Source organism: Parasteatoda tepidariorum, chromosome 7 (genome assembly GCF_982258835.1).
Source record: "Parasteatoda tepidariorum strain Cologne lab strain chromosome 7, Ptep-v5.0, whole genome shotgun sequence".
NCBI lineage: Eukaryota > Metazoa > Arthropoda > Arachnida > Araneae > Theridiidae > Parasteatoda > Parasteatoda tepidariorum.
The window spans coordinates 107,075,029-107,101,089 of record NC_141761.1 but is presented as its reverse complement, the minus strand read 5'-3'; the positions used below and the strand labels follow the sequence as shown (position 1 = coordinate 107,101,089).

At 32.7% G+C, this 26,061-nt stretch overlaps 1 protein-coding gene across 5 annotated transcripts in view; it reads right to left on the bottom strand.

The window, feature by feature from the left end:
* The window catches only part of Oamb (Octopamine receptor in mushroom bodies), a 208,733-nt gene that overhangs the window by 131,144 nt on the left and 51,528 nt on the right, over positions 1-26,061 (bottom strand). Inside the window, exon 1 of one of the 5 annotated variants that reach the window (XM_087168451.1) lies at positions 22,716-22,959. The exons of 3 other annotated variants lie outside the window; for them this stretch is intronic. The gene's annotated coding sequence lies outside the window, so the exon portion shown is untranslated. Of the gene's footprint in view, positions 1-22,711; positions 22,960-26,061 lie in introns of those variants that run through there. One more of the 5 variants, XM_071183017.2, reaches the window with a different exon arrangement.

The window sequence follows — 26,061 nt, the reverse complement described above, 5'->3', positions numbered from 1 at the left end:
TTTGATTTAATAAAAAAAAAAAAATAAATAAAAAGAGAGAATTGAACGAACAGTAGTTTAAATTTTTCAGTACGACCAGAAAGTTAAGCTCTTTTTTTTCCTTTGAAGCCTAAGCAGATCACTGCAAAAGATTAATTCCTAACTCTCGAAATTTCGAAACGTTCCTTGATCTTGAGACTTTGAGATGAATGCTTGTATGGAACATAAAAAAGTTCGGAACGAAAAGTTCGTTCCTCCTGAGGTATAAAAGAACGGAAAGGAGTGACAAATATTTTTATTCATCGGAACTGTTCGAAACAAAAACTTTTTGAATTCGAGGCAGGTTCCCCTCCTACTTCTACCCCCATTGAGGAATAAAATAAATGCCTCCCAAACCTTACTTTTTAAAAAAAAATTCAAAATCTGCGTTTTGAAAGCACAATTTATACGAAAAATCTATGGATCAATAAAGGAAAAACAATACTATCAAGACATTAAAAATTGAGAGAATAGATAATACAAGATTCATTAAAAAAAATTTTTTTTTAAAATTCAATGGCTATGACACATAATCATTTCCAAGCGCTTTGTCCCATTTTTCAGGGATCTGGCCATACTAGGTATTCCACGGAGTTTTTACCCCGGTCAGATAACGTGGACACCGTCTTAGCAGGTAACCATATCTCCGAACTTCCATGACAAGAGAGGTTTCACCCACGATTAGTTAGTTTAATCATTGGAGCAAAATGCTAGAACCACGTTTCCAAATATTCTTCCATATGCATTTTGCCAGTCATTAAAATTGAAAAGACCCTAGCAACAATTTTACATTGGTTCCAGTTGGGCTCAAAATTGGCTCAATAAGGGTCCTATATGAACATGCACCGAGGGACCCATATTGGGATGTCAAGAATTTTCAATATTGGTCCTATATAGGTTAAAATTTGGCCTTTATGGGGCCAATATAGGGCCTATATTCGCTGAATAATGAATTTAAAATATCGGGTGAATCTGACAAATCTATACAAGGCTGATATTGGTTATAAAAAGGCTGTAAAATATTGGGACAATCCTAGGGCCAATATCGGAAAATAACGGCCCTTTGAATCCTTATGGAGCCACGATTCGTGAATATTGGAATAGTGAGGGCCCAAGTTATTTTGCTGTTAGGGGACGCTCTTAAGGTCAGTTTTAAGGCTGATATTTTCAATGCGTACACTTTGTAACTGAATGTATATACCTATAGCAAGTATCTAGAGAGTATGGTATAATTCTACGGCCTAGCTGTATTGTTGTATCTGTGACAAACGCTACATCTGTGATGATATCTTAAACCTGTGATAAACGCAACAGTATTATGTCTGATGCTACCTACCATATTCATGCTAATTCCTGAATTCTGGATTTTATCTGTGATAAACGGTATTATAACATTAATTCGAAACTCCATGTAACTCTCACATCATTATGAAATTTACATAAATGTTTAACTAAACAGACAATTAAATGTTACTGTGAATTAAAATGGGTACATTTCGGTTAGACAAGAGTAAGGAAATACATCTATATTTTTTTCTTATAAATTTTTTATTTTATTTGGAAAACGTTTATTTTGTTAAGTGTTTAAAAATTAAATAAAATTTTAAAAAAATTTGGTGGAAATTGACATTTATTTTTTGGCGACATTCCGCTTCTGCCCGCTAACAGAAAAAAACACCCGATCGTTAAATCATTTATTATCTTAGGAGTTGGCGCAAACAAAAAAAAAGAGACCCAGTTTTTAAAATTTTGTTGTCAGTAGCATTGTGAAATCAAACTTCAAAATATGATATTTACCAAGTAAGCAAGTAAAATAAAATAAATTTAAAGTCGATTCCTACTTATGTCAACAGCGAAACTTTTTATTTTAGTTACTTTTTATTAAATAGTTATAATTTTTTCTCCCGCATAAAACTGAAATAAATGAATTAAATTTAATGAATGAATTAATATTTGAAAAAAAAAACTGTATTAACATCAAGTGTCATCTACAACAAGTTTAAAAAAATGTATTTGAACTTGAGTGGCTGCATAAAAAATATTTTATTAGTGATTGAAAATTTGAACAAGATATATAGGGAGAGTAGTGAACTAATAGTAGGAATTGAATAAATAGTCAGTCATTTCAATGCTGCTATTTTTTCAACAGTTTAATTTAAAACAACCATTCAACCGATAACTGCTTTACTGTGAATGACCGAAATCGGTGGCTGTTGACTTCCACAGGCGAATGTTGACAATCACATTGTCGCTTTGGTAAATGTCCAAAATATATACTAAGTCAAGTTAAGTTCCACTCCCCGGTATGCATTTAACCGAACACTGATGTTTCTCCTAATCTATTCCCAGCATATATTAAAATATCGAATGAATATAATAATATCAACGAATAAATTAATATCAAATCGGATTCAACAATTATTTCGGACATTCACCAAAGCGACTACTTGATTGTTGACATTCACCGGCGAAAGTCGACATTTTCTTGATTTCGTTCACTCACGGTAACAACTGCACACTCCTATCAATTTTGTGATTATTGGTGATTCAACCTCTGTCTAACAATCAGAAAGACCAAACCTCCCCTCCAAAATGTTTCCAGTGGTGTGGATATCGAAATATTGATCCGAATGATACGTTCGTATTATCGACCAGAAAAGTTGGAAGAAAGGCGATAAGGCGAACGTAAAAGTGATTCTAAGAAGAGATAGTTTAGATATTCGTTTATTGAGGGGAAAAAGTTCACACCGAAAATCCCGTTATACAAAAACTTTAAACCAAATACAAATTCAAAAAAGGTCACATGATGTCTTTTGCTTGGCCCATTAGCACTCACCTATATAAAACACAATTCCTCTTTTTTTCTTTTTCTTTTTTCTTTCTTTTTTTGCTAATGAAAGGCTCTTAATATGAGACACTCTTTAAAATTAAGATTAGAACAAAATTGTTATCATCATTATTATCATCACCTTTATTACCGTTAAAATTCGAAAGCCGTTAGCTTGCACTTTACCTAGATAAACTTCAAATTAACTAGGTTGATTCCCTTTACGCAAAGTTAACAGCAAATTTTGCATTTTTGCAGTTAAGTCGTAAATACTCTCGATGTTCGCCAATGGCGAGAAGAAATTCCGTGTCGTGTTTTAAATGACTTTCTTAAATGCGACAAATAACTAAAAAATATTGCGACAACCATTCTTGTTTTAGAACCCCTCAGAAGAAATTTAATTTTAAAAAATAATACCTTTTACATCCTTCAAATCAAATTAGAATTCCTGGATCGAGTATTGGGAGAAATTTGCCTTCGTGGAGGACTTTTTATGGAACCAACCCGCATTTGCGTTACATGGAGAGGAAGACCACGAGAACTTCCCACGGTTAACCTGACGGCAAGGGGACTCTAAAGCATGATCCGTGTACCACTGAGGATATTTCACGTCAGCACTGTGGTCGGTGCAAGCCGGATGCGGAATTCGTATCGACTGGGATTCGAACCCGGTTCGCCGCATTGAAAAGCGAATGCTATATCCCCTGAGCCATCGCGGCTCAAATTAGAATTATAGAAAAGTTAGGGGATTTTCAAAAAACGGTGGGGGGGTGGTGAAGGTAAACGGGAATCATATTTGAATTCAGCATATAACTTTTACATAAGCAGTAATGATGTCAGGAATGAATATATATATATATAATAATAAAGATTACTGAAAAAAAGAAAATATTTTTAAAAATATTTAATTTTTTTAAATTTATTTGAAAAAACTTATTAAAAAGCCGGAAAAAAAAAGAAAATATATAATATCTTCATTAGCTCACACAATTACACCCGCGAAAAAGGAGTGCTTTATAATATTGTATCAATATAGGCAAAGAAGAATATATCCATACAATAGTATGAGGGGTACACAAACAATTGAAACTAAAATAGAACTCATTAAGTGAAAAATATATACGATACAAACCATATCAAGCAAAAAACAGAAAATAAAATGCAAAGAAAATACAGAACAAAACACAAAACGAAATTTATTAAGAGAGGAGAGAATTCAAATGACACGACTGGAATCTTTTACGAATGATTTAAAATGTGTTTGTAGATGTGTGTGCCAGAGTATGAAATATGAAAACAGAAGTGCAAATAGAGTGATTTTTTATGGTACGTTCTTGCTGCAGTACTGAAGCGCGTTTTATTTGTTAGTTACCTTGGATTGACCCGAAAATGGATGTGCGCAAGGTAATAATATTACACTGGATAGTTTAAAGTTTATAATTAATAAGGTTGATATTCAATTATATAATTTTAATGATTTTATAAAACTAACATTTATTTAAAAAAAACTAGCTTTGCAAAATAAGCTTGTTCCGCACAGATTTTTTCAGGACTAAATCCATAAAAATGGGCTCAATGAGCAACGCCCCAAACATACGAAATAAGAAAAACGAATTAAAAACGAAAATGTAATGAAAAGGAAAGTAAGTTAATAGTAGGTAAAATTAAGTGGTAATGCTGCATTATCTACTAATTGCCATTTTCAATTGCAATTAGTAGAAAAAGAAGTATTAAAATTTATGATTAAAAATGACTACAAGTTTTTCAAAAGGATGCCCACTAATATTTTTTAAAGCAAAGAAATCAATCAGATTCCAGATATGTTTGCAAGGTTACCTTTTGAACTCCATAGTAGTCACCGACCTTAAATAATATTTTTAGCATCATTATTTGAACCCCATAAGTATCGTGATCACGTATATATGTTATCACGCTTTTCTCCTTTTAATGCCCCTTTTTAACTCTAGCTGCCCAAGAGAGTGCCGTATTAAGATCACACTGACGTGATCTTAATACGGCAGTCTTGAATTACGATACATCCATATTCATACTTATACGTAATATTTAGGACGTATATACTAGAAGTTTTCGATATTTAGGAAAGTTGTCTTTTTACTATTTAATAGTCCTGGGGAGGTTGAAAAAAGAAAATTTTAATGAGCAAATATACACATTAAGGAGTCTAAAATTAACATTTAAAAGAAAAGAAAGTAAGACGAATTTTTATAGAGTTATATCTAGTTAAATGAAAATGCGTTTGAAAAACGGGTGTATACCATACTTTTGATACTTATATAACTTTTGAATTTTTAATACTATTTTCACTGCATTTTACTCCCATAACGAAATGCTAATTTTCTATTTTTCACCGAAATGCTAATTTTCTATTTATCATTCAACCTAACTGTATTTATGACTCAGTCTGACAATTATAATGACTCCACCTAACAATTATTCTGACTCAACCTAACAATTACAAAGACTATCTGACAATATATCTAGGAATATTTTTGCCTAAATCTGGCGTTACGACTCAATCAAACAGTATCTGTGCCTCACCCTCACAATTTTAATGACTCAACCTGACGATATCTGACTCAATTTAACAACATTTATGACTTAATCAAGAATATTCATGAATATGCTACCGTGAATGACCGAAATCAAGAGAATGTCGATTTTCACCGTTGAATGTCAACAATCACGTAATCGCTTTGGTGAATGTCTGAAACAATTGCTATATCCGACTTGATCTTATTTTATTCGTTGATATTATTATATTTATGTGATATTTTAATATCCGCTGAGGATAGATTATAAGAAACATCAGTGTTCGGTGAATCGGTTTAATGCATCCCGGGCAGTGGCACTTGACCTTAAAAAAGCACTGATGTAGGGCATATCGGGCATATGTATACAGGTCAATGGCACTGAACCTTAAAAAAACATTAATGTAGGGCATACCGGGCAGTGGCACTTAACTAGACCTAATACATATTACATTACCAAAGCGACTATGTGATTGTCAACCACCAATTTCGGTCACTCACAGTAACAAATATAACTATATTTGTGCAATAATTTAGATTAAAATAAATGTTTAATACTATACAAACTGCAAGATTTCAACATCTTATAACACACCAAGACAAAATCAAAAGAGATTCATTTGAAAAGTACAAATTTAATATTCTCTTACTCGATATTTCTTGCAGACGGTGTTTAATATCCAGTGACTGACTTATTATCCTACAATGAAGCTTAAAATATGCTTCCTGATAGAAAAGTTATTCTCGAAAAATAAAAGAAAAAAAAACCTCTCGATGAAATCAACGTCATCCGAGAAGAGAAATTCCTCTGGTATTCGAAAGGGTTTTTTTCTTTCCTATCTTGACAATGTGTTTCATTCATGGAAAGTGTTTTGTTGTAAGGGCGCTTGATTGGAATTGTCTAAACAAAGATACGGCAGAAAGATTGATTTTAGTCAAGATAAAGTGAACTACTATTGTCAGTAGCAGATTTCGGAGAAAGCGCTTTCTTTATGTTTAATGGATCTCGATAGATAATATTTTCGTTCATTTAAATTTCGGGTAGATAATATAAATCCTTTTTCATACTTAACTTGGATAGACAATATCAATGTTTTTTATTATGAAAGACGATAGATTTATATATATATATATATATATATATATATATATATATATATATATATATATATATATATATATATATATATATATATATATATATATATATATATATATATATATGTATATATATATATATATATATACACCCGTAAACTTTTAATCCTTTCAAGGATGATTCTCTCAAGTGGTAGTAAAATGGAATTTAAATTACAATTTTAGGCTGAAACATATGCTGCATTTAGAACAAACTTATGCCGATTACGAAACAGTATTACATATTAATATATAAACTTATTTTTTTTAAAAATAGTGGTGGATCAAAAAGATTATAAATTAAGTTTATGAATGCAAGGAATATATCGAAAGCATACATTTTACTACCACTTTAAATATAGAAATAAAATATAATAAAATAAATAAAATATATATATATATATATATATATATATATATCTAAGCCTTATTTTTATTTTTATAAAAGACGATATATAATACAGATATACTGTTTTGTATAAAGCTTGAGGAATATCTATACTTTTTATGAAAACTTGGATGTATGATATCCAAGTTTTGTATAAAAGACAATATATACTATGCATACTTTTTGTCATAAACTTGAAGTATATCTATATTTCTATAATCTATGTTAAAATATATATAACGATATATAACGAATAAATATATATCGTTTTACATTCACAATTTGGATACATAATTTTTTTACTCTCTAATATAACACAAATATTCCCCTCAATACAATCGAAATTCAAACTATAATTATTATTTATAGTGAGAGTTATTATTATTATTTAAAGTTATTTTATGACACGAATTTAAAAACTAGTAAAATAGCGTTTTTTAAATCGATATAAGAGAAGGAAATAATAGTTTTGTATATTTTTTAAAAGGAAATAATATTATTTTTGTCAGAATTAAAACAAAAAAGTGTAAGGGGCATCACTTTTGTAAGATGGGGGGAAAGATTTTCCGTGTAAGATGGAAGAATATACGAATGTAATGCTCCCTGAATTTCTCGTTTGAATTCCTACAAAAATACTAATTTTTCTTTAATCGTTTTAAACGTAAATTTTGCTGGTAATGATATGCTGGTAATGATATGCATATGTATATATTATTTAGGTAACGAACATATCGACCGATCCAAAAAATAAATGCAAAATAATGTAAAATAGTTTCAGGGTGCGTAGCCAAATTTTTCAACAAAAAATAAGCACCTTTTAAAGGCTAAAAAGGTACTTATAAGTACTTTTGAGTACTTTTTAAGCATTCAAAAATATTTTTAAGTACTATATAAATTAACAAAACTTTACATGATCATGATAAAATAACTAGTTTCTGACAAAGATCTCTTTTCTTGATTATATTAGCCTTTAAAAAATGATCGAGAGATTTTTCGGTTCGATTTCAGAGGGTGGAAAATGAAGCTTGAAATTGAGAATATCTTGCAGCAGAGTTGCACAGGAGAGTGCAAGAATCTCACCGAACCCAGCACAGTAGACGCACATACGGATTCGCAAGTATTTCATCAAACCAGTAAAATGATGGGCGCTTTCATACGCAGCAGACTGACGGTACACTGAAATAGATTGTGGTTGAATGAATTGTGAAAACGTTGAATAGAACAATGTGAAAAGCACACATTTGCATAATACGTGGCGAAAATTGACATGGTAAAGGAAAAAAAATCTCATTTTCGAAAAGGGAAAATTAAGCACTATTTAAAAACACCCAATGAAAAAAGCACCTTTAAGGGCTTTTAAAAAACGAAAATCGAAAACAAGCACCTTTAAGCACTTTTTAAAAGCGCTACGCACCATGAGTTTAAATAGGAAATATCATGATACATCGTGAAATATTGAGATTTCTTGACAATATATCATGATAATAAAAATGGGATAACTTTCGGATCCAGAGCAAAATACTTTTTTGCAGAGAAATTAGTAGGGGAGAGTGGGGTCAATTGTAACATTTTTTACTTAACTATTTTTAACTAACAAAAAATCCAATATATTATTAGTATTAATTGTCAGACGAATAAAGTAGACTATCCTCTACTAGAAAATAAATATATACCTTATTTTAAATGTTATTATATTAGTTATTAACAATTTTTGACAGTCGTGCAGTTGTTACAATTGTCCCCACTTACGGGGTCAATTGTAACAGTTCATAAATTCAACTAAAACATAGTTAATTATACATATTATCATAGTTGTGATATATTTTTTTATTGATCAAAATAGTAGTGATATTTTAGGAGGAAAAATAGTAAAAATAATTATGAGCAGAGACCTAAAGGGTTAAACTTTTAACTTTAAGGGGTTAAAATTTTTAATTTATGCTGCGAAAGAGAACAAATAAAATAATGCACATGCAACATAATATGAATGATATAGGAAACTATTGGTGGTTCTTAAAGAGTTAAGTAATGGTTTCTAAACATAAGATTATTTATTTTCAGCTGTTACAATCGCCCCTTTACTTATTGTTACAAACGTCCCCATGACGCCATTTCAGCTTCATTTGTTAAAAACAATGCTAGTTAATTAACAAAACTAATTTTTTTTATTGAAATGTTAATTAAGGTGTTCACTTACATATTCGGTTAATAATTTTTATTTGTTTAAATAAAATTACTTTGTTACAATATAATATTCTAATACCAAAAAAAAGTACTTACGTAGCGTGAAAATATCTTTTGTGATGTAACTCTTTCAAAAGTACATAAAAATGGTTGCCAGCAGGGGTGTACATGTAGATTTATTAAATACACCTTGTGCGCCACCTAGGAATCAAATCTAGAACCCGACACTCGAAATTTTTGCTCTGTTACAATCGTACCCTGTTACAATTGACCCCACTCTCCCCTACTACTAATTTTTATTATTGTAGTTGATAAAAATATTTAAAATATTGATTGATTAATTATTATTGATTAAAGAACAATGACGTGAAAATCGAATGAATCAACCGTTGAAATTCTCAAAAATTGAAAAAAAGTTTCTCCAAGAACTTTGTGTCGTAAAACTGACTTTTATAAAATGACACACAAAAGGAAAATTGTTAATTTTTTTCGATGTTTTCTTATGGGTTCGAAAATTACATGGTGTAATAATATAGAAAGTTCAGGTTGCAATAATTATACAATTAACAAAAGTTTTAATATTTCTTACCCGTTTTTTCTCTCGTTCTCAACGGTATTCACCTGTAATTTTATCACCTTTAATTAGAATGAACTTTTACAATAACTACGTTTTTAATTTTAATTATTATTCCAAATTAAAAGCTTAAAACTAAAAGCAGTGATCCTTTATAGTAAAATAATTGGGTATTTGCACTTCAAGAAGACTACCTCCCTTACTAACATAAGAGACATATGTCATGAGCGCCGGCTAATCTTCTTCAGCAAAATGGAGTATTTAAGTTGATCTAAGTTTCTCTACATAAGTTTAGAATGTTAATTAACAATAAATTAATTGAATACAAAGCTGTATCGCGAATCCGATGTGTTGAAATATAATTCCATCTCGTTTATTTCTTTTACTAAACTTAGATTTATTATTGTTTGTGTATTTTATCGTGACATATTTTTGTTTTGCGTACCTGGCAACTTCGATGCATAATTAGTTTGTTTATGTCCCACGTGGTTTCGTGCCTGTCGTTGTGTTAAGTAAGAAATATATAGTGAAAGAATTGGAATCTTTGAGAAAGAATCTTTGTGAAAGAATTTAGAATGTGTCACTTAAGAGAATTGATATTTTATGCCTTACTCGAAATAGAATGGAAAGAACAGTTGCTAGCGTAAACAAATGCCACCTTTCAACAACCAATGAGGATCGAGATATCCACACCACGTCACTCGCATCACGTATCCCTAACCTCAATAATTTATAATAACCCTATTAGAAATTTTATTCAACTATTAACTCATTAAATAATTATAAAATGATTTATGAGTTATATTTACTTTCTACGAAGCTTTAAATGAAACTGCGCCGAGTTGGTAATAAAAGTATTGAATACAAAATTGTAAAACATAATCCTTTTTTTTCGCACTATTACTAAAGCAATACTTTTATGAAAAATGACTAACGAGTTTTTATAACATGGAAAATGAAATAGAAAATCATTTGTAGATATTAGTGCAATGGTAATCGAGCAAAATGATTAGGTTTAAATTGGTGATACTACAATAAAGTGATAATACAATAAAAAATGTCAGCTTTTTTTAAAATTCATTTATTTTTAGCTTTGATGTAACAATCTGTATTATAAAATGACCACTAAGCAATCGTTAAAAAATAAAATTATTATCAACCAATGGTGGGGGCTTGTGAGCGAAGTGAACGGAATGCGGAGTCCAGTAATAAATAAAATATGATATTCTAATGTTGATATTCTTTTGTTGATATTACTGATATCGACTAATATTCTTATCAGAGCCATGAAGGCTCAGGGGATAGAGCGTTCGCTTTCCAATGAGGTGAATCGGGTTCGAATTCCAACAATGGCGGTTAGATACGAATTCCTCACCCGGCTCGCACCGGCGACAGTGCCGAAGTAAAATATCCTCAGTGGTAGACGGAGCATGGGTTACAGTCCCCTTGCCGTTAGGCTAACAGTGGGAGGGTTTCGTAGTTTTCTTTTCCATGTAACGCAAATGCGGTTTAGTTCCATTTTGTGCGAGTTATCCAAAAGTGTTCCACGAAGGCAAATTTCACCCAATACTTGATCCAGGAGTTCCCTTGCTTTCTGGATTGGATTTAAAATTACAAAGCTACGGAGATGAACATTAGTAGTTGTAAACCCAAAATTAGTTCGGCTGTTTAACGACGGTTATAAAATAAAATATAATATTCTAATCAGAGCCGTGGTGGCTCAGGGGATAGAGCGTTCTCCTTCCAATGGCGTGAACCTGGTTCAAATTCAAGCAATGACTGGTCGAAACGAATTCAGGGTCCAGCTGGCACCGACCTCAGTGCCGACGTAGAATATCCTCAGTGGCAGACGGATCATGGGTTAGAATCCCCTTGAGGTCAAGCTGACCGTGGTAGATTTCCGTGGTTTTCCTCTCCATGTAACGCAAATGAGAGTTAGTTCTATCAAAAAGTCCTCCAGGAAGGCAAATGTCTCCCAATACTTCATCCAGGAGTTTTCTTGCCTTTTGGATTGTTTTCAAAATTACAAGGCTGGAGAGATGAACATTAGTAATGGTAAGCCCGAAGTTGGGTCGGCTGTTCAACGACGCTTAAAGAATAAAATATTCTAATCAAGTGGTATTCAGATGGAATATTTTAAATGTAAAACACATAGTTTGCTAATTTCTAAATAAATCTTAAATCCTCCTAACTGATTATTAATAATTTAGAAAACTGTTTTTATTTCGAAATTTCCTTCCGTGGAATAAAGATGAGTCTGGAATTTATTTCATCCCTATAAGTTAGTCTAAGAAAGAGAATGAGTGTCGAGAGTTGACATTCTTAGAAGTCCAGACATCCCTTTCCCCATAATGAAACAAACAGTTACCCCACAAATCAATAACTTCCCTCCGAAAGGCCAGTTAACATCAATATATTATCACCTTCGGAAAAAATAATCGAACTGGTCATTTCTATAGTTGAAACTAGTTACTGTTATAGTTTATTTGAAATAGTTGCCTATTCATTTAATATAGAGTACTTGAGCGTTTGTGTTTTTCAATTAGATAGAAAAAGAATAATTTACCTTAGGTAAGTACATATAAGTACGCATATTTTTAGTTGAATTAATAAAACTTTTTCATGCCAAGAAACAGCAATTATTGCGAAACAATCTTCGGGGTTTGTGAGAATCAGCGAACAGGGGTCTTAGCCCCTAGCATTTCAATAAAAATACAAAATTATTCCACCTGACGTATAACTTACTATTCAACTCTCCTCAAATTATTACTTAGGACAACCAAAGTGAATTATAACTATAGTGTTGCCATTAGATAGAGAAATAACTGAGTTTATGGTGCCACATAAGAGAAATATATAGAGAGATTAAGCAATGGGGAAGTTTAAAACTTTGTTCGCAATTTGATGTAATTAATGTAATTTTCCCATTCTTAGACCCTATGCATCATAATTAGTTTCCCAATTTTAAAAAAATATGAAAATTTATGTTCGTGTGCCTCAAATGGTTAAGAAGTCACAGATGTAACATTCCTATTAAATTTCATTTCTTTAATGTTAAAAGCTGATCATGAGTCACAAATGACCACAAGCATCACATTAACACCTGAAAGATAATTTTTTCTGCAGAGGGTGGGTGGACCACCATTCATAAACAAAAATCATTATCGTGCTTAGGACAGTAAAAAAAAATGAACAAACAAAAATATCAGATTATTTTCAATAAAAATGGTTTTCAGGTATGTTTTACGATCTTATTTTCTGAACTTATTTCAATTGTTTTTTTTACCACGTTTATATAAACTTGCCTTCGTGTATGTCTGTCCGGGTGGAATTTTGTAATCGATTTTAAACTAACTTCCCGACTAGCTACAAACTTCAAATTTAGCACACAGTTCAGAATTGGATGACAATGCATGAAAATGAAGAGAAAAAAGACATGCAAAGTAAAATAAAATTAAAATTTTAAAAAAAATTATTTTCGAGATTGTCTTTTGTTGTCGATTCCATTATTTCAAATTATTACGTGTCAGGTGAAAAGATTTTTGTTGTCGGAATATTTTTATTGGCTGAAAAATCACGTGGTAGGATCCAGTTTTTCCTCATGCATTTCCAGATTGTTTTGGTTGTCATCAGCATAAAACTATTGAAAGTCGTAAAGGTATTGTTTTTCTATAAAGATTTTTGTATCCCTAATTTAAAATAAAAGTTCTATTACTTTAGTAGTGGTCTTGTAGTAGTCTTGACTACTCTTGACTAAGAAAAATAATCTAAATAAAAATATATATTTTTAAAAACCACGTTTTTTGTGGTGAAGAATAATAATTAAAAAATAATAATTTTTTAAAAATATAAAATAAAAATTAAAAATTTAAAAAATCATAGTTTAAAATAAAAAAATTCAAAATAAAAAGTAATATTTTCAAAAACCACGTTTTAGTAGTGGAGAATAATAATTAAGAAAAAAATTGAAAAACGAAAAACGTGGGGCGCATGAAATACATAACAGTACATATACACATACATATACACATTTCCTACTCATCCACATACATATGCATATACAAAAGCATATTCCAGATCCACATTCAGATACAATTACAATTACTGATATACATACACATATTCTCAAGAGCACACCTACACACACTAATATAACATTACTGTTATGTATCTCATGCGCCCCACGTTTTTCGTTTTTCAATTTTTTTCTTAATTATTATTCTCCACTACTAAAACGTGGTTTTTAAAAATATTACTTTTTATTTTGAATTTTTTTATTTTATATTTAACCATAATTAACACTCTGCAAATTAATTTATTGCATAATGTATAAATACAATCATAGTTAATATATATATAACATTACAATTTTTTTAAAAAAATCTTATTGTGTCCCCAAAGTATGTAGGACCTCGATATAACAATATATATCTCTACAACAGCATACTTATTGTGTCCCCAAAATATTGTTGTAGCGAGGTTTTACATGGTTTATTATAGGTTACCTGAACTCATTTTTCTTTAATACCAATAAACAGAATTTGTCATGAAAACTGAGGTACCTCTAAAGTCATTAAGCTAAAGACGCGTGACAAACAATAGCAAATGAAAGTTATTTATTTAAATAAACCTCTAATTGTATTTCCCAGCCCAACCCTAAAAAAAAAATATTTTTTCGTCTCGCCGCAATCAATTCCAAAAGGTCAAGAGGTGACTCTTAAAATGCCCCCCCCCCCCAAACTACTCCCTTATAGAACTGGGGACAGATTATTTCGGATAACAAACAAAAGATCCTCCTAAATAATTGACGAAGAAATAACCATAGTTTCAATAATTATGTCACCTTCTGTTATAATAATCAAATTGTTGCGTTGGGTTTCCTGACGGGACGCCTGCATCGGGGGAAGGACGGCGGGACCGCTCTTTTCCCCCTTCCTCCTTCAATCGATCCGCCCACCCTCGTGACTTTTTAAGGGTCTTCTTCAGCTCTCGCTAGCCCACCCCCGCCCAAATAAATCGAAAGTCTCGGGGAATGGAACACTAAAGAAGAGTCAACACTTCGGCGGCAATTACTCGCGAAACAGGTGGGCACTCTGATTTTTGGTCTGGAGGATTTTGTTGCTCTCGGAAAAAAAGCCGCTCCAGAGTAAAAAGGGGTGCTCTGGAAATGGATAAAGATTGAACAACTTTGTTTATTTCGCATTTTGATACATTTCAATAGTTTGTATTACAGGCAATTTATTGAACACGTTCCTCGAAGGCAGGCAAATTTAATTTTAACCCTTTTATACGGCCGTGGTAAATATACTTACCAAACTTTATTAGCTTTTAAATGTTTTTTTTTCTTCTAACGGACATTCACTGAACATTCGATCTTCACCTAGGAAGATGCCGGAAGTATTACTCCTTTAACGTTACCCAGTAGGTACCAGTGAACCTAAGTCACGGAGGGGAGCCCACGCCACACTGCCACAGGTACCCGTTGATAGGGTGGGTCACATTCACTCATCACACAATATTTTACATTTAATATCCGTCGTTGAACAGCTGACACAATTTCGGGTTTACGACTACAAATGCTCAACTCCGTAGTCTTGTAATTTTTGAACCAATACAAAAGACAAGGAAACTCCTGGATAAGTACCCTCACAGGTATTGATTTGTTATGGGAACATGGAGGACTTTGCGACTCGACAGATTTAACGTGCATCAGTCACCATTTATTACACGGGGAGTCTTCGACCGGCGGGGATCACGAATTCTTGAACTTGGGCCGAGTGCCCTACCAACCAGGCTATCTCGGCCTTTTCTCACACAATGGAGAACAACACACAAAGAGAAACATCCATGCCCTAAGCGGGATTCGAACCCGCAGCCATTGACTTCGCAGTCAGGCACTGCAACCGCTCGGCCACCTGGACGGCGAACAATTAATGTTGTTGTTCATTTACGTCGCACTAGAGCTGCACAATGGGCTATTGGCGACGGTCTGGGAAACAACCCTGAGGATGATCCGAAGACATGCTATCACAATTTTGATCCTCTGCAGAGGGGATGGCACCCCCGCTACGGTAGCCCGATGACCTGCACGCGAAGTCGAGCACTTTACGGTAGAACAGTTTAACGAGGACCAATGAAGCACACCCACGGTCCCTACGCAGACTGATCCAAGTGGTCACCCACCCTCACACTGACCGCAGCCAGTGATGCTTGACTTCGGTGATCTGCTGGGAACCGTGTCTTAGCGATCAGTCCACTGCGCGACGCGAACAATTTATAAATGTACGTAGATGGGACGATATTTTTCACCTATGACTTGTGCTGCCATCTTCTGATAATTTCAGAAATGCAGTAAATATAGATATCAATGACATGCTTTGTTTACATGCATGATACTAACAGTAAAAGATAGTGTGGGGTCAAGAAAAAAAACATTGGGGAGCCGATATCGCTTGTAAGTTATGCGTTGGTTCATTTAATCAAATCTCATCGAGTTGAAATTCTCATCGCGTCAAATCGTTGTGGGGCAATTCATCGGATATATTATGTCGGAGCGACACTTCGTCACTGAAACATTTCGTCGTGGGCACAATCCCGTTTGGAAATTCATCGGATATATTATGTCGGAGCGACACTTCGTCGCTGAAACATTTCGTCGTGGGCACAATCCCTTTTGAAAACTATTCGTCGTTGACACAATTCGTTATGACGAAAATTCGTCATGGACACAATTTGTTGCAGCAGCAATTCGTCGTGATACAATTCGTTATAGAAAAAAAAGGAAAGGATAGAATTATCGCGTTAAATAGTGAATACTCGGACGCGCGATTTGAATTTTTCGTATCATAATAACATCCTAATTTTTGAAAAAATTATATGAAAATCAACAGCAATAACTGCAAAAAAAAGAATTAGGAATTATGTAAATGCTGTATGAATTTAGCGAAAATAGAGAACGTCAAAAATTATTTACTTAAATGTACGATTCAGATTTTCGATTTCGTGAAATTCGTGATTTGAAATGCTCATGTAATATCATATTAAATATTAATTCAATTTAATTGTAACCGGATAAAAAAAGGGGCAAATATATCATATTGATTCAATAATTCCGCAAATACAAATAAGAAATACAAATAAGAAAATAAGAAATACAAAATTGCTACTCAAATAAATTTCAAAAATAAATAAATAAATAAATGAATAAAAGAGAGAAAGTAAAAACATCCTTTTTCCTAACAAAAGACTTTTTAAATGTTTGCCATTTAGGAAATACATTTTAAATTATCAATTTCATACATGGCTTGCCTTAGTATTTCATTAATTCTAGTTGAAGTTTTTTTTTGTTGTTTTGTTTCAGTCTTGTGTTATCAGAGTTTATCGTGCCGGTAAGGGCAAAATAAGCGTCGCGTTAACGGGATTTTGTTCAAAATGCGCAATTTTTTACTTTTTAATCGTCGCTGAACAGCCGACCCAATTTAGGGTTTACGACTATAAATGTTCAACTCCGTAGCCTTGTAATTTTGAACCTATTCCTGAAGACGAGTGAACTCCTGGATCACATCTCTTTCGTGGAGGATTTTTCGATGAAACTAACCCGCATTTGTGTTACACGGAGAGGAAAACCACCCCATGATCCGTTAACCACTGAGGATATTTTTACGTCAGCACTGTGGTCGGTGCAAGCCGAATGCGTAATTCATATCGAACAGCCATCGCTGGGATCTGAACCCGGTCTACCTCATTGGAAGACGAGTGCTCTATCCCCTAAACTACCACGGCTTACATGCCCGCAGTTATAGTTTATTTACGCCGCGCTAGAGCGGCACAATGCGCTATTGGCGACGGTTTGGAAAAATTCTCTAAGGATGATCCAAAGAAATGCCATCACAATTTTGATCCTCAGCAGAGTGGATAGCTCCCCCCCCCCCCCGTTCGGCATCCCGACGACTTGCTCTTGAAATCGAGCACTTTAGGGTAAAACAGTTTAACGTGGACCGCACATCCTCGGCCCCTCCGCAGGCTGATTAAAATGGACATCCACCTGCACACTGACCGCTGCCAGTGATGATTGAATTTCTTGATCTCTTGAGAATCGTTTCTTAACCCTTAGAAGCAGAATTTTTATTATACGTAATTTTCATACAGCTTTCATTATTCTGTGTCAATCCAGATCAAAATAACTGAAAAATATTATTTATTTTAATAATTTATGGTTATGAGACATTGATTTCTTTTTCTTCCTAACATGGCTCACTTCGAAACAATAAAAACTTGCATCTTAGAAAAATGGTTATTCATCAGTGAAAGAGTTTCAATTTACAAAATCAATTATTGATAAATTTATGAATATGAATGAGGGGAAACAAAATTCAAAAAAATTTTTTTTATGGATTTTATATTTTAATACAAATATAATTCCGATAATCTAACAGATTTTTTAGCAACTATTTTTTTATACTGTTTTTAATAATTAAAGCATATCAAAATATATCCAATAATTCGAGCGAAGAAATTATATATAAAAGAGAGAGCAGTTTTAAGTAATTCAAATACCAAAATATAACATTACTAGGGAAAAAAAGGCCCTATAAAAGATAAAATGATGAAATATTTTTGATTAAATTCGGTCATACGTAAACATTTAGTTAGAAATCTTTAATTAATCATCGGTCTAAAATTAGTCGAATGAGTATCATATGATAAAGAACACTCACTAAACTAACTTTAAAACCTCAATAACGGTTTTCTTTAAGCAATATATTCTTCAGAAAGTAATCTTAAGTATCAATGCTGGGTCAAACACTAAACATAGTATCGAATATTTATAATTTAGTTCTGCGATACTTAAAAACTCAGAAATTTTCAGTGACACAATTAAATTTCAATCAGGTTTCAGTTTCCTTTAATGTGTAAAGCAATAAATTCTTCAGTAAGCAATATTAAGTTTCGATATCGAGTCAAATGCGTGCGTTGAATTTTAAACAACAGTACAGCGAGAATCTCACATAAGCCTAACTATAAGATAGCATGCAAGATTTGGCGCCAAGTTAAATTCCTTTTCGAAAATGGAAATCACAGCACGAACAGAGGAGAAGTGATGAATGACCCCCCTATCAGAACATTTCACGGGCAGGTGATGTGAGCAATAAAATCTGATGGATTAAATCGAATATTTGTGGGTTGTGGGAGGAAGTGTAATTGCTCCCTTTCTCACTTCTGTTGGAACTCCTGGGAACGCAATCCAACCTTTCGAATGTTGAATTTAGAATTTTCAATTTAGTTTTGAAGTAAAAAATGAATAAAAAGTAATGTCGCAAACATAGAATCCAGAACCAGAATTGTAAATAGAATTGTCATCAGGGGCATTCCAGAACTTTTGTGAAAGATCCGGATTTTATGATATCCTAAAAAATCAACTCATAATTTTCTGTGTTTTTTTAAAGAACATTAAATTAAGGTTAAACATTATAGCATTTAATTATGGTTAATAAAAATCGTGCCTTGTTTAACAAAGTATATGTTACTGCGAATGACCGAAATTGGTGGTTGACTTCCACCGGTGAATGTTGACAATAGTCGCTTTGGTAAATGCCCGAAATACATACTAGGTCTAGTTAAGTGCCACTGTCCGGTATGCCTTACATCAATGTTTTTTTTGAGGTCAAGTGCCCCTACTGCCCGGTATGCATTTAACCGGTACTCCGAACACTGAGGTTTCTCCTAATCTATCCTCGGCAGATATTAAAATATCTAATTAATATAATAATATCTATGAATAAATTAATATCAAATCGGATTTAACAAATATTTCGGACATTCACCAAAGCGACAATGTGATTGCTGATATTCACCGGTGAAAGTCGACATTCTCTTGAATTCGGACATTCAGGGTAACATATATATATTAAATATTGTTTTTTTTATTTTTATTTCAATCACATTTTTATAAAAAACTGTTTTCGCTTTTAACGATCTGAGAAAATGTATAAATAATACTTGATATTATTTAACAATACTGCAACTAAAATTCTTAATTACTAATCTTTTACTTCTTTTTCTTACCCCTCACAATAAAAAGGTTTATATTATTATTTAATTATTATAAACTAATTAACGAGTAAATAAAGTCAGTTATAATTTTTTTTTTCATCAGGCTAAAAACATTCCCAAATAACACAGACAGAAAACCTATTTGTTGAATAAAAAGTAACTTAATTTAGATCAGAAAACATTCTCAAAAATAATTATTCCTTGCAGAGCAAGTCTTAATTTACAAGTAGATATTTAATAATTTTTAAAATTACTTTTATTGAAATAAATGTGTATAGAATTAAATGGGTACAATTTAAATATATTTATTAATAACAAAACAGAAAATTATATTACATTCTAGTACAGTGAGCCCTTACGAAAATATGAAATGAATAATAAAAAATTATAATTTAAAAGTTGCATTCTTATTTACATTTAAGATCTTAAAAAAAAAGAGATTTTGTTTCTTAATTATTGATTATTATTGATTCTAGGAATAAAATATTATCAATGAGATTTGACATCAATGGTTTAATTAAATATTATAAAATCATTCCAATCATGTTTTTTTTTTTTTTTTTTTTTTTTTCCATTTTCCGCAGCAGCAGTTCTTGGGGATTGCCTTCTTCTCCCCCCCCCCCCAGGCACGCACAAATCGGGAACTGTTAAAATTTTTAATGCAATTAATTTTTATGACATGGTAGTTGACAAAAAGTTTCATGTTGTTATTTTAAAAATTGGATTTTTATTGATTATAAATATATTTTGTTCATTTCAAAATTTATTTTTGTAATTTATTTATTTATTGAAATTTCAGTAAGAATTAAAAATTTTGTTAGCACTACCATTGCTTTTTCCTCATTCTCTTTAAAATGTAAACTAAATAAATATAAATATATATACACAGTATTTGCATTTTATAATAATTATTTCATATACGTTAAATTGCGTTTAAATTTAAATACAACTAGAAAAACCTTACTCTAAAATATTTGTAATTTAAAAAAATGTAAACCAAATGCAGATGAGAACAAGAGATTCAATAACACTTCTACGTGCAATACATTTAAAAGTGTTATCGAATCTCTTTCTACAAGGTGTAGTACATGCAGTGGCGTAGGGAGGGGAGAGCAAGGGCATCATGCCCCGGGCGCTACTCACAAAGGGGCGCCAAATGGTCAACAAAACAAAATTGTTGAATAATTTTTATTTTTATTATAATTTATTTCTGGAAAATATATTTTAAATTTAGTGCCAGTGAAATATAATAAATGTTAATTCGTAAATAAAAAGGAACACTAATCAAACTGCAATAATATATTAATAATAGAAATGACACGTCTTTTCTAATGGCAAAGCTGACTCGACCTGTGTCTGTCAGCACTTCCTTATGGCATCTACGCTGTGTGGTTACATATATTATCTCCAAATATTTGCAGGGTGCTCCAATTCTGTTGCGAAATATACTAACTTTTAGTTTCATAACTTCAGTTCATTTCTGATATGAAATCTTAAGGAGGAATGATCGTGTGCAGCTCAGATTACAAGATCTTAGAATGAATTTTAGAGAAGCGTTCCATGATCTTGAATCATTAGCGACTGAACTAGCCGAAATTCGAGACAAGCTCTGTGAAGAGGCAATAGTAAAAGCGAAGTCTCTTTGTGAAAAATGTGATATTGATGCAACAATACGTGTAAGACGCCGCAAAATGCCCGGAGAATTGGCTAGAGATGTCAGTCTTTCCGCAGAAAGTGAAATTTCTCGCGTTATGAAAAGCGTTCTTGATCATCTCCAACAAGAAATATATACAGGATTTACACGATTAAGTGACCTTAATTTCAAATTTGGATTTCTACTAGAGGTTGAAAATTTATTAAACAAGGATAATGTTGATAACGACCTTGAAAAATTTTTTTTAAAAATTTGGGGGAATTTTATAATACAGATTTCAATGAAATAGAACTCTTTATCGAAGTATGTGACTGCAATATGTTACTCCTCAGTAGAAAAGAAATAGAACTTAAAACTCCATTAGAATCTCTTACTTTTATAATCCCGTATGGAGAAGATGTTCTTCCAAACCTGAGAGTGGCACTTCAAATACTCCTGACTATCTCAGTATCAATTGCTAGCTGCGAATGGTCATTCAGCAAATTAAAATTAATTTTGACATATCTATGATCAACGATGGGACAAGATCGCCTAAGTGACTTAGCATTTTTAAGTGTGGAAAGAGAAAAATTTGAAATGATCAACTTTGATGATATTATTGATAAATTTGCTTCATCAAAAGCGGAAAATTTATACATAGTAATTAGTTTTATTAATGTATTATAATCATATTATTAAATATATGTATCTCCTTAAAGATAATAAATATTTACTTTTTTTATTGTTTTAAAACTGCGTGTTTTTAAAATATTTCTTTATAAATATGTAAAATAAATAATGGGTATCTTTTGAACTAATTCTAGATGATCATATACATTTCAAAATCTAGTCTTGTTTTTTCAACTACATTTTTTGTCTCAAATTTAATGCCTAGCTTGAGCCTATGACTTTATTTATTTTACTTAATTTATTTATTACTTTGCGAGTATATTTTACTTATAATATTAGATGGTTTTCGAGTGAGGGGGGGGGGCGCTAAAAAGGTATTGTGCCCCGGGCGCGAGTTAAGCTCGCTACGGCACTGAGTACATGTAGAAGCGTGAGGTACTATAATGATAATTGTAATTTTAAAACAAAACAAAGCGAGCATAAGATCTTGAAATGTTTTGTGGAAAACTTGCCAACAACACTTTGTACTCAGCGTCTTCAACAAGTTTAAATAAAAATTTCAAATATTGCCCACAGATAATACAATTTGCAAGAAAAGTGTGAGATTTCAAAAGTAATCCCTCAATAAATAATTTCATTAAAAAAAAAAAAAAAAAAAAAAAAACACTTGGTCATTAAAACTGCAAATCTCGAAACAAAGTTATAAAAATAAACTTACTGACAAATAATCCTTGAGGAAGAGTCTATTTGTTGAATACAGGAAGAAACTGTAAGAAGTATAAACATAAGATGTTCCCCATAAGACTAATAAGTATCAACAACCGCTAACATTGTTTACATGTGAATATCACGAGGAAAAAAATATCCGGTCTCAATTTCATTCGAACATTATTTATTTATTGGCACACATATATTTATGCAGGATTGTGTGCTCAGTTACATAAATATAGTTCCCGCGGTGGACTGATCGTTTAAATACGGTTCCCAGTTGAACACCGAAGTTAAGCATCACTGGCTGCGGTCAGTGTGGGGGTGAGAGACCACTTTGATCAGCTTACAAGGGGAACGAGGGTCAGCGGTATCGGGCCTCGTTAAACTGTTCCACAGTAAAGTGCTCGACTTCACGCGCAGGTCGTTGGGCTACCGAAACAGAGGGGCCATCCCCTTTACAGATGGATCAAATTGCGATGGCATGTCTTCAGATCCTCCTCAGGGTTGTTTCCCAGACCATCGCCGATAGCCCATTGTGCAGATCTGGTGCGACGTAAACAAACAACAACAACATAAATTACAGTTTAAAATCCTTTGTCAAGTAGAAGAACAGATAGCACAATTCAGACAGCAGGTAAATACATTCAGAGTTTGAGCGGGGTTCGAACCCATTACCTCTACGCTAGAGAAATATTGGCGTACGAGGTCGTTTTTTCACGGTAGCCCAGAGATTGAAAAACCAACGGTAGGCAACCGATTCATCAAAACTAAGTTTCGGTGACAGAGGGTCACAACGGCTCATCCAAAAGCTCTGAACGTGGAGGTAGCGAGTTCGAATCCAGCCATAACCCTGGATGTATCATCGAGACTTCTTTTGTTTCCTAAAATGTGCTTCATCGGTAAGTCGATTTTAGTATTGAGCACACAAATATCCATAAGTATTTATGGGAATAAATTGGAAAACAACAACAAATAGGACAACCGACTATGAGCGCCTGATTCAAAACAGTAAAATCATGGAAAAGACAATAAATATTGAGTTCAATTGCGCAAGTGCAATAAAAGATTTATTTTGAAGCTGGTCAAATTCAATTGAATAATATTATTTGCTGATGTTCTTCAGTTTTAGGTAGGTACTTCATTTACGTCGCACTGGAACTACTCAATGGGCTATTGGCGACGGTCGGGGATTTATCACTGAGAGTAATCCGAAGACATGCAATCACAGTTTTGATCCATTACAATGAGGATAGCTCCACCATCTCGGTAGCCCGATGACCTGCGTGCGAAGTCGAGCACTTTGCGGCAGAACAGTTTAACGTGGACCGAAACCATGCACCCTCGGTTCCTACGCAGGCTGATTAAAGTGGTTCCCGCTTACTGACCATCAAAACCTCTCCCAGCGACCGGGCAAACATCTGCACCAAAAGAGGAAAGATTTTCTTTAACACGCGAAAATTCCGAGCCTCCCAAAAGTGTCGCTACATAAAGGTGTTCTTTTCTGGAGGTTTCACTGCATCATGGCACAATCAGTTTTTTCAGTTTCTTCACTCATGGCACAATCAGTTTCTTCAGAGAAAAGTTCAGTAATTATCCAGAAATGTTGATATGAATTGGCGACTGAAGACTATGCAATATAAACTCTACCATAATTGTTTTCCCGGGATTATGTTTAATGATTGGTTTGCCCAAATAAACCCCATTAACTTCGTAATCTTAAAACCTTAATTACTCACGTAATATGAAAAAGTGGCTAAAAATGTAGGGTACAAAATTCAATTTTTAAAAATATCTTGAGGTGGTCATTTGGACGAAATCAATTTTAATTTAAAAACCTCACGTTAATATCTCAAAAAAAAATCACGCGTATAACATTCAACTATTTCAAATAAAAAGTAAGAAAAATAAAAATAAATTGAATTTAAAAATATTAAATTAAAATTTCATGTGTTCAAAATAAAATTAGATATTGTTACGATATATTTAATTGTATAATAACTTAATTCATAGTTTAACTTGATTAACATTTATTTTAATTCAACTCTTTAGTTTAGGGACCTTTTCTTACATTTTAATTAAGATATTTAAATTTAAAAATATTTCCAGTCCATTCCTGTTTTTGGAACATCTGTTTGGAGGGAACAACAGTTAGGGGGACATCTTCTTTTTATGTTTCAAGTCCAATTATAAGGAAAGTCCCAATTAAGCGGTTTTGATCAGCTCGGTTTTGTGCGTGGGTGGACAGTTTGAGCTCTTCCTTATAATAAAGGATTTAACTCTTAACCGAAGATGATTGGGTTTTAACTTTTAAAAGGGTGGGTCTTAAAAGCACTGTGAAAAAGAAAAGAATTCCTGGAATGTAGAGAGAGAATTGAGTAGGTATTATAGAAGTTGGTTAAATAGGTCGAGAGAAAAATATAATTCTTAACATGAAAAGAAATAAAGGAAATAAAAATAATCTGCACAGAAATAACAACAGTTTCACATTTTTTATTCATCTTCCTCTATGCGTAATACCTTCGACAGATTATTTTAAAATTTAAATAAAAAGAATGTTAGTTTCAATCTTCTGAAGTCGAAGAATGTTAATGTTTTTTTTTTCTTTAACTACTTGTAATTGAGCCGTGATGGCTCAGAGGATAGAGCGTTCGCCTTCCAACAAAGGACACCAGGTTCGAATCCAAGTGATGGCTGGTCGATACGAATTCCGCTCCCGCCTGACACCAATCCCAGTGCTGACGTGAAATTATCCTGATTTCGTTGTTTTCCTCTCCGTGTAAAGCAGCGAACTCAATGAGGGTTAGTTCCATTAAGAAGTCCTTCACGAAGGCAAAATTTCTACCAATTCTTGATCCAGGAGCTCCATCGTCTTCTGGATTGGGTTCAAAATTACAAGGTTAGGAGGGGAGCATTAGTAATCGCAAAACCAAAATTGGGTCGGCAGTTCAACGACGGTTACAAAACTACTTGTAATTTATTCTCGATTGATTACGCTACAATATAGCTCTAATTTGATAACCCTGTATTTTACTGAGTGAAAATTCGAATCCTTCAAAAAATAAGAACGTTTATCGGCTGCAGCCATTGAATAGTAGATTTCAGACAGCATTCTAACAAACGAAAAAAGAAAACGATCATTGGATTGAAAGTTATTCGATGGGTTTATCATAGTGATTTTACTAGCGTTCGACGGCATTCTTTTCAGAAAGTGATCCTAGATTCTAATCATGACCACCCTGCATAAAATGAGAGCAATTAAATGCTTGGATTAAAGAAAAAAACATGCCTCCATGCCATATTCGAAGCTATGAAAATGTTATCAACACCCACAGCATGTTTTGGAGTTAATGGTCGTCT